The following is an 8999-nucleotide window of genomic DNA, read 5'->3' on the forward strand; positions in this document are numbered from 1 at the left end:
AAGCACCCTTGTCCGAAAGAGGAAAGTAAAGCCCAAAGTATACAAGATCCCAAATCTCCTGAAGGAGCATTCCACAACATTGTACTTCACCTTATTACCACAAAACAGCTAATAAAATCCTGTGCTTTATTAAGGCTGGCTGTAAAAAGACTGTTCCACTGTTCAAACAGTTGAGAGCCAGACTTTGCTGGTCTTTGATGAGCAGCAAGTTAAACAGCTGCCCAGGTCAGATTCTTTTCTGCTCAGGCATGGAAAAGTGATGATTTAGTGGCAGTGCAAAGATGCAGCTCACTTCCAGACAACAGAATTAAAAAGTACAATTTAATCCTGCAAATTAAAATCTTTAACATCTTAGTTACTTGGATGGCTCTGGCTCTTACGAAAAGTGATGAGGAACATTTCCTGGTTCCTTCATGCAAAAGCTTTAGCTTTTGCTAAACCATCCTGAAGCTGGTTCTCTCCAAAATGCATGTTCTTGCTCTGGAGATGCAATATTTAGACCAGGATTTTTTGGGGGAAGTGATGTCCTTTTAGCTTTTTCATGTATCCCTCAGGTGGCTGTGCCTGGGAATGTGGAAGCGGCTCTCAGTGCTGGCTGACGAGCAGGGAGAAGCACCTGGAAAGGGGTGCTGTGCCTCCTTCCGGACCTCTGCTGCCAGCCGGCTGCCTGGGGCTGACCTGAGGGCAGCAGAGGCCCTGCCTGGCGGAGGTGGGACCTGCGAGGCCACCCTGCCTGTCTGCTAATGCCTGCAGGTAACTGGGTCAGGCACAATGCTGCAGGGTGTCCAGGCAGATGGGAGAGACGCAGGTGGCTGTGTGGCGTGGAGAATGGTGGTAATTGCCTGCTTGCAGTAAAGCTGAGCGTTTTTCAAGGCTCCTCGTCTCAGCACCACCAGCACTGTCTGCAGGTGAGTCCGGTTAATCCTCTGCTTTTACCTGTTACTTGGCTCCATGGAAGGCTGTGCCTTTGGTAGAGCATTGCCTTTGGTTGCAGGGATCAGTAATGCTTTGGGTGCTGAACGTCTGTTCCTTATTTTGGACGTGTGCCATACTTTTGTGACTTGCTTTCCTTCTTGAGAACGAACCCATCTTCCTCTTTACAAGCGAGGAGCAGGAGGAGGAAAAGGGGGTCCCACAAGAAGGCAGAAGGTAGAAGCAGCCATGTCTCCTGTCTGTGCAGCAGGAGCCACTTTCAATTCCACCATAAGAGGCCCCTGAGGACCAGGCTGTCCCATCTCAGTGACAGCAGATGCAGTCTGACAGGTCTGGGGAAAAGAAATCCCCCAAACCTGACCAACTGCCGCAACTGGTCCAACAGCATCATCTGACAGTGGGTGGCTCAGGTCAGCAACCTCTCCTGGCCGGGAGCTACAGGGTCCAATAGGATCAAATAAGCTCCTTGAGCATCCCGGCTTTCTCTAGAGCAGCATGAGCACAGATTACTGAACTGCTGACGTGCCCGGGAATCGATCCCTCCAACAGCATGCCAATCTCTGTGGGGTACCTAGGCAGGCTTTTAGAGGTTGATGGGGAAGGAATTATTCAGACCACCCATCTTAGCTGGCTAAATTACCCGGGTAGTCTCTTCAAACTCCTTCTCCAGTCACGGATGAGAGAGAGGACAATTCAGAGTAAGGCTAATTTGGGTGCACTGAATGACCCTCTGCAGGAGCTTTGCTTTCCCTCCCTCGACTTACAGAGGGAGCCTGGGGAGACCAGCTGGTGACATTTAACTGCTAAATTGGTTGCCAAAAGATGGGTGGTGAGAATTCCTTCCCGTTTCCCCTTTGCCATGGACCACACTCTTCCCAGAGCAGGATGCTTGCTTGCTGTCTTCTGCAAACTCGGAGGGCTCAATGCGGTGGGGTACAGGCCCCCAGGAACCATCACAAGGCAAATTGCAACGGTGATAGGTACTTTATTATACTGTGTGTAGTACTGCATAGACTTTTGCTTAAATAGATCCTTTAAAGCATCTTTGTTTTGGGAGCCTGTTTAACAACTTGCCTTAGGATAAGCCAAGTTTTACATATGTTCTGAAATGTAAAAAGCAAAGTGCATCCTCAAGCAAAAATTGCAGTTGGGGAGGTACAGATAAGAGAGAGAAAAGACTTGTAAGTTCTCTCCAGATGTTACAAATGGAGAAGAAGGTGAAGCCATTCCAAACAAACCCTGCTGAGATTGCCCCTGCCTCTTCGCCTGATAAACCCATTACAAATTAAAACAAAAGCAGCCAAAATCCCCCGGCTTCAGGGCATCTGTAAACCCTCTTTTACCTTTTAGAGCTCATAATAGATGCTGACTGTGGGCGTTAGTCCTCATGCAATCAAAAAGATCAATTCTTCATTCTGGAAGCTTGAAATAGCAAAATTCTGCCATATATAAAAGCTAGCAAGTGTAGGAATCCAAACCTGAATCCAGCAGGATTGTAAGGCTTCAGGGACATTTTATGTGCAGGAAGGGATCTTGCCTGGTAAATCACAGTGCTGCAGCACATCATACTTCCAAAGGCATTTGAAGAAACAGTAGTTTATTTTTTCCCCCTTTTTAAAAGCAAGTAGTACCTGCCTGGATCCCCCCCTGTTTTCTCAGTCCCTGAAATGTTCATAACACCCTGTTGGGGAGGAATAATTCCCAGCCAAGTTGTAAAACACACTTAGAAGTAGATGGGAAAAGCATGACCAGAGCTGCACGGAAAACAAACCCGGCAGGAACAGGATCTTATTTTGCATGCTTCTCACTGTTGTATTTTTGCCCCAATTAGCATATTTTAAAGCCAAGCCTTTAACAAAAAAAAACCACAAACCACCCCAAAAAACTTTCTGCTGTCTGCCCGAACCGTTCTCAAGCTTTGAACTTTTCCATCCTTTCTATTGATTATGGCCAAGTGACCCATATTTAAAAAGCATTTACACTAAAATTATAGCACTTTCTTTTGTGCTGCCGCCTCTGCCAGTGAAAAGCAAAAATGTTTTAAAATTGTCACTTTTTGACAAAGGTAATGGCTGTAATATATTTAGTCTCTTCCCCCTTGTTGTGCTTAAAATGGCTATGCTAATAAAGGGCACAGCTGTCGATACTTTATGGCCTGCTGGGGGGAAGAGGGGGAACGAAGGCAAAAACCAGATTGACTGTGTGTCAACAAATGCAGCTGGGAAAGGAAAAAAGAAGCCCCTTGAAGGCCCCTGCAACTTAAAGTCCAAGATAAATGATGTCCCTATGCTTTAAAAAAAAAAAAAAATGGAGGTTGGAATTCAATAAAGGGAAACTGAAAAGGAAACTGCTTAAAACTGAAAGCCTTTTCTCTGCCTCTAGACAGCTTACAAGAGAAATGAGCAAAACTGACCACAGAAAGAGGGTGAGCGGCCAAGAAAGAAAACAAAAGCCTATCCTGGAAAATATATTGCGTCAACGCATTATCTGCGGTGCATTATCGCCAGCGGGCGGGGAGCATGCAGTTTAATGGAGCTCGCACAACTCCTACATGCCGCTGCCTCTCGGGGCGCGGGCTGCTTTGTGCGCAGGGGAGGGGAAAGGGGAGCTGTAATTATTCATAACAAATAAATAAGGCCGGGAATAAAAGGGCCGGTGGGATGCTCCCTGAGGAGCCGCTGGGCCTCCTGCCCCGCACAGCGGTGTGCCCTGCTGTAAGGGGGTTTTTCTCCCTTAAGGAATGAGTCTCTCTGGCCTCTGGATGGAACAAGATGGTGCTTCTCCCCGTCCTGGGGCGGCAGCTGTAGGAGGAAACGCCATTTTGTGTCCTGTGAGCAGCAGCGAGCCAGGCCCAGGCGGCCACACAACACGGCCGGCGCAGCCCTTCATGCCCCCCTCAACAGCAACAAACGTGGCCACCAGAGCACAACGGCTCTGCCCAAGCCCTGAGGAGGGTTACGCTGGTGGCAGCCATGTCCCAGCAGGCTAGGGATGGCAGAGGGAGAAGGGCCGTTGCCATGGGGAAGCCCTGCGGGTAATGGAGGCTCGTCCATCCGTGGTACACCCCATGGATGTAAGCAGGTGGTGTGGTTGGGGTGGGTTTCTCGCTTGTTAACGAGTGGCCTGTCTTTTTTATGTACGTGAGGACCGAGCTCTATGCTTCGGGTAGGAATGACCCCTCAAATGCTGAGCTGGGAGGTGGAAAACCCTCAGGCTGTGCCCTGGCAGCCATGTGGCACCCGGGCACATCTCAGGAGCCTTCCTGAGGCACGGCGAGAGGAGCAACAGCATCGTAAGAGGCGGAGGGATGGGGAGCTTGACCCTCTGTAGTGGGGAAATGGCAATATGGGGCGCAAACCTGCAAGAATATGCGCTTTTTCATCCCTTAGGTCGTGACACAGCTTGTTTGCACGGAGGCAAACCCGTAACAAAATAATGAGCAGTGGGGAACCGTTTGTTCATTGTCATTTCTGGGACAACCATGGAAGATGAGGACGGTTTTTCCCAGCCTAAGGCAAAATGGCTTTATGAGTATGTCAAGAGTACAGGTAAGGCTGCACCAGTGCCAGCTTAGCTCCTACATCTGAGAACCGGGGTCCAGGCACATTCCTGATACCTGATTTGGGCCTGGAAAGAGGCTTTCTGGGAAAGAAAGGCTTGGCAGCAGGTGAAGCCAGGAGAGCCGGGCAGCCTGAGAACACCCTCTGCTTCAGGAGGGTGAAGAGGTGCAGCCTGGGGTGGGATGTCCTGCTTTTAGGAACCGTCTGCTCTTCTCTTTCACCTTCTCACCTCTATCATTCCACACCATGTTTTTCAAGGCCTGTTTTGCCTGGTGGGATTGCTCCCATTCAAAAACATTTGGAAAAGGTAGCCGGATAAAAACAGGGTGATCTGCTTTCTCATTTTCCCAGTTTGTGTGCTTGTGTGTTCTTTTTAACCTCTGCAAATTCTCTCAGAATGGGAGGAAGGAAAAATAAGTAACCAAAGACAAGGCAAAATGAGGAAACCAGCAAAAATCCTGAAATGAAATAAAACAGTCACGTCAATTTTATTCTGCTAAACCAGCAAACATTAAAATGGCACAGAAAGTTCCCATTTCCTCCTGTAATTGTTTGGAAGATATTTAAAAGGCCATAATTTTTACTATCCCTCCTAGATTTCACTTGGTAAAGCCCTTGCACCAGTAGAGATCAATACCTCCCAGAGTTTCCATGTCTGTGGGATAAGCAGTTTGGCTTTGCTTTTCTTTAGAGAAGAGTGGAGTTTGGTGTGGCTGATGTGCATAAGTTAAAACTGAAAGATAGCTGTGCCTAAGGACAGAAGAGGTAAGAGATCTCCCGCCTGCACTTTGGTATCTCTGATGCTGCCCTGTTCTGACTTTGGGAAGCAAACTTCCCTGCCCATGATGCTGACTCCCTGTGTGAGCCCCGCTGCCTCTTTGTAGTTGATAGATGAAAAGAAAATGGAGATAAACAAGAGAAAAAGTACCTGAACTGTGTGTGTGACAACTGAGATGTCCACTGATGTGAGCTGGGTATCATTCTACAAAGGTTTTCCTGAAGTTTGGTTAAAGGTGGAAATGTGTGGTCCAAGCTTAAGTAAGAAGTAATGTTATGAGAAAAAGTCATGCTAAAGGTGGTGCAGTGCATATAGCGTGACCATAAGTAGCTCAGCAGAATCTGAGCTGTAACTGCTGTTAGAGAACATCATCCAAAGGAAAATGCCTAACAGGTTCCTGGAAGATCTGTGTCCTCGGAGGACTCGATGTCTATATCCGTGATGTGGAAAACCACCTGAAAGTGCTGGGGATAGCATAGAGATGTTGTGTAATGGTCAAAGCCAATGAGTTACCCAGAGGCTCCATAATCCCTGCACAGGGAATGCGGGAAAATGCCATTAGCCATAAGGAGTTGATCCCCTCTGTATGGTGCTGGTGAGACCATGACTGTGACCAGCTTCAGTGCCCATAACCACGTATGTGCAGAGGCCTGAAAAGTCCACTGAGATGATTTACAGCCACGCTGTTGAGCACACCCAGGGGAAGGCAAAGAGGAGGCTGTGTGGGAGCCAGAGCAGATGGTTTTTGTAATTTTCCTTTGCAGACCACCACAATTTTCCAGGGGAGCTGCAAACCCGGGATAGCGGCTGCTGAGCTCATAGACTTGCTTTGTTTAATTATCATTCACAGACTGTTTAATAGGGGCCCGGAGACCCTAGGAACCACCAAAAGCCAGAGGTTGACAACCACCAAATATCTCTGTAGGAAGAAGGTATGTAAAACTTTGATTTATTTAATGGAACTGAAAAGAAGACCTGGAATAATATTTTATGCGCATAACTGGGCATTGAAGAAACAGACTGTGAGGTCTGGTGGGCTTGCTGACACCTGAAGCTCTTTGGTTGGTCAACTCGCCTCCAAATCTGGACAGCCAGGCTGGCTGCTGCCACTGGTGCTTCATGTGCTATTGGGTATCTGCAGGTGCTCAAACATCTGTGCTTTGTACCAGTTCCTTGTAATGCAGGTCTTCATGTCAATGCCTTTTAGGTACAGTGTCTCCCATAGTCCTTTAAAACAAAAAATTCCCAGCAAGCAACAGGGCAAACTTTACCTCTTGTTTTTACTATTAATTTGAACTTTCGGCACCTTTGCATGTTGTCCTCAGTGCTTGGTTTGTCAGTTTTAACGTTTTATGTCTTAAATATATTGTGTCTTTGCCAGAGCCTGGTTTTTGGGACTGGTGTTAATAATTCTCTTATTTTCAACCCACCTGGTGCACGGGTCCCTCTGCCTCCCTCCCAGGCTCTTGTGGTCTCTGCTGGTCTCCTTCCACTGAGTGTGGGCAATGGGTGGATTTCTCAGACATATCAAGTCACCTGAATTTTAACTAACGAGGCAGGGAGAGGGAAGGGAGGAGTTCAAGTGTACTCTTAGTTTAGCCTTTATAAACCACCAGAGGATCCACATGAAAAAGGAATGAACATCTTTTTGCAGGGAGGGTTTTGAGCCAAGTTGGCACCTTCTTACATGCTACAAGCAACTGGGCACAGATCTTTAGGAAATGGGTTTTGCTGGGTTTTGCGTGCATGAGCAGAGGGTCTTTCTCAACAATTTATTTGGTTATTGTTTCAACTTTCTAATAACCTGCTTTCTGATCACATCATCACACAGCTGAGCAGCACGCACACCCACATGGGGGTGCCCGTATGTATTTTTAGCTCTGCTGCCAACACTATGGAGTGAGTTAGGAGATGGCTGAAAGAGATGGGTTTGGTCCAGGCTTGTGTCTCTACCACAAACCCAGGCTGTGGTTCAGCACTGGGCCCTCAGCATGCCCTTAGCTGGGGACACAGCAGCTGCTGGAGCAATTTGCAGTGTGAATAACTGCAGAGCAAATCTCCAAATTACCTTTTGCTTGCAGACCCCTCTATTACCCCAAATGAATTTGAGCACATTTGCAGGGCAAGACGTTGTAGTACAGGATCCTGGCACTGTGAAAGGATTTAATCCAAACATTTGAGAGAGTCAGGAAGCCAGATGGATCCTGACAGGAGGAACAGTGGTGCAGAGCCTTTGCATGGTTTCTAGCTCAGAAATCTTCCTAGTAATTCGTGTGCACTGAGTGCTTTGGTCGAGGAACTGTATAAAAATACCAGAAGTATAAGTTATGCAAGAAGGTGTTTGGGATGACAAAGGAGACCTTGCAAATAGGGCTGTGAGGCATTTGCATGTAAAGAAAAAACCAAAAAATTAAAAATTTGCAGCCTCTCTCAGCTGCAACCTAAACTTTGTGCTGAGTTAAATCTCCCCAGCCCTGGGCTGATCCCTGTAGCCCCTCCAGGGTTTTCAATGCATCCAACAATGAAAGTGAAATCCAATCCCATCCAATTAGAGGAAAATGAATGGCTCATCTACAATAAATGGGCTCTGAATAACAATAAGCCAACAAGAGAGCAATGAACTGGAGACAGAGTACAATCTTCCTGAATGTTAATCGGCAACTAACTCCACAAGCTTCTTAGAGGTGGAAAGAATTGGAGGAAAATAGATTAGGGAAGCTTTAGAGCACATTGCCTTTTAACTGCTTAGGCCTCGCATTTTTACCTAAACACAAGAATGTTTCTAATGCTGCCTTTTGCAGGGTGGGGAGGTGGGGTTGGGGGTGTTTGTTCTCAAAGTTAAGTCTTTTCAGTTTATCTATAATTATGTCCTACTGTATACTCTCTAGTATTATTTCATGGTTTTATTTATTCAAGTTCCTTTTAAAAATGACAAATTAAAAGGGCATGAGCCTTGGAAAATGTTTTCTGTAGATCTGAGGATTTGGGGCAGGAGGCTGAATGAATCCAGAAGTCAGCCTGAGACTGAAGAGGAGCTGGAGAGGTGAAAGAGAAAGGATAAGGAAAACTGCATTTCAGCGGCTGAAGCGCTGTCTGTGCGCAGCAGGTTCCCCTGATGCTGCCCGCTTTCTGGTCCCACACAGACACTTTTCCATGCTCCCAAGGCTGATAATGCCTGAAATACCCACAGAGTAGAGTGGCTGCTTCTTTCCAGTGCCCTCAGCCCCAAGGGTAATTTTTGAAAAGCCCGGGAAGATGGAGGATTTCTGGTCCATCACTAAGAGGAGCCCCCACAGCCATGCAGACTCCATAGTCAAGGCAACCAGGTCTCACCAAAGTCAGCCGTGTTGCCCATTCTCTCTATTCACCTATTAATTTTCTAATTATTTTTTTCCCCTCCAGACAGGCAGAGAGGTTATTCAGCTGGACCAGCACTGCCATCCCCTCCTGCCTACCTTCACCCACAGGAGCCCAGCTCAAAGGCCATCGAGTCCCACCAACCAGTGTGAGCATCTGATCAGCCCCCGTTAGATAAGAGCACATTAACTTCACTGTAGCCTGGGCACCTGCTTTTGCCGTGGTGATGGAGGGTGAAGAAACATGTCAGCCCTCTGGGAAGAGAAGTGCTCCTGTGCAGGCGATATGCAGTCATGGTGCCATGGCAAAAGAGAGTGTGTGGTGAAGTCCAGCAGCCTCATAGCAATCCTTGCTGTGGAGAGCTTGCACCT

This window comes from Nestor notabilis, unplaced genomic scaffold, assembly GCF_000696875.1.
Source record: "Nestor notabilis isolate BGI_N333 unplaced genomic scaffold, ASM69687v1 scaffold9125, whole genome shotgun sequence".
Lineage (NCBI taxonomy): Eukaryota > Metazoa > Chordata > Aves > Psittaciformes > Psittacidae > Nestor > Nestor notabilis.